Source organism: Triticum dicoccoides, chromosome 3A (genome assembly GCF_002162155.2).
Source record: "Triticum dicoccoides isolate Atlit2015 ecotype Zavitan chromosome 3A, WEW_v2.0, whole genome shotgun sequence".
Taxonomy (NCBI): Eukaryota; Viridiplantae; Streptophyta; class Magnoliopsida; order Poales; family Poaceae; genus Triticum; species Triticum dicoccoides.
In genome coordinates this window covers 746,866,462-746,868,140 of record NC_041384.1, presented here as the reverse complement: position 1 = coordinate 746,868,140, position 1,679 = coordinate 746,866,462, and positions in this window count along the sequence as shown.

Genomic DNA, 1,679 nt, shown 5'->3' with positions numbered 1-1,679 from the left:
TGACTCTAAGTCACAAACCGGATACGTGTATATTTTGAATGGTGGGGCAGTAAGCTGGTGCAGTTGCAAGCAAAGCGTTATGGCGGGGTCTACATGTGAAGCGGAGTACATGGCAACCTCGAAGGCAGCACACGAAGCAGTCTGGGTGAAGGAGTTCATTACCGACCTAGGAGTCATACCCAATGCGTCGGGCCCGATGACTCTCTTCTGTGACAACACTGGAGCTATTGCCCTTGCCAAGGAGCCCAGGTTTCACAGGAAGACCAGGCATATCAAGCGTCGCTTCAACTCCATTCGTGAAAGTGTTCAAAATGGAGACATAGAGATTTGTAAAGTACATACGGACCTGAATGTAGCAGATCCGTTGACTAAACCTCTCCCTAGAGCAAAACATGATCAACACCAGAATTCCATGGGTGTTCGATTCATCACAATGTAACTAGATGATTGACTCTAGTGCAAGTGGGAGACTGTTGGAAATATGCCCTAGAGGCAATAATAAAATGATTATTATATTTCCTTGTTCATGATAATTGTCTATTATTCATGCTTTAATTGTATTATCCGGAAATCATAATACATGTGTGAATACATAGACCACAATGTGTCCCTAGTGAGCCTCTAGTTGACTAGCTCGTTGATCAACAGATAGTCATGGTTTCCTGGCTATGGACATGGGGATATCATTGATAACAGGATCACATCATTAGGAGAATGATGTGATGGACAAGACCCAATCCTAAACATAGCACAAGATCGTATAGTTCGTTTGCTAGAGTATTTCCAATATCAAGTATCTTTTCCTTAGACCATGAGATCGTGTAACTCCCGGATACCGTAGGAGTGCTTTGGGTGTACCAAACGTCACAACGTAACTGGGTGACTATAAAGGTATACTACGGGTATCTCCGAAAGTGTCTGTTGGGTTGACACGGATCAAGACTGGGATTTGTCACTCCGTATGACGGAGAGGTATCTCTGGGCCCACTCGGTAATGCATCATCACAATGAGCTCAAAGTGACCAAGTGTCTGGTCACGGGATCATGCATTACGGTACGAGTAAAGTGACTTGCCGGTAACGAGATTGAACGAGGTATTGGGATACCGACGATCGAATCTCGGGCAAGTAACATACCGATTGACAAAGGGAATTGTATACGGGGTTGCTTGAATCCTCGACATCGTGGTTCATCCGATGAGATCATTGAGGAGCATGTGGGAGCCAACATGGGTATCCAGATACCGCTGTTGGTTATTGACCGGTGAGCAATCTCGGTCATGTCTACATGTCTCCCGAACCCATAGGGTCTACACACTTAAGGTTCGGTGACGCTAGGGTTGTAGAGATATGGATATGCAGTAACCCGAAAGTTGTTCGTAGTCTCGGATGAGATCCTGGACGTCACGAGGAGTTCCGGAATGGTCCGGAGGTGAAGAATTATATATAGGAAGTGCAGTTTCGGCCATCGGGAGAGTTTCGGGGGTCACCGGTATTGTACCGGGACCACCGGAAGGGTCCCGGGGGTCCACCGGGTGGGGCCACCCATCCCGGAGGGCCCCATGGGCCAAAGTGGGGAGGGGAACCAGCCCATAGTGGGCTGGTGCGCCCCCTTGGCCCACCCCATGCGCCTAGGGTTGGGAACCCTAGGGTGGGGGGGCGCCCCACCTGGCTTGGGGG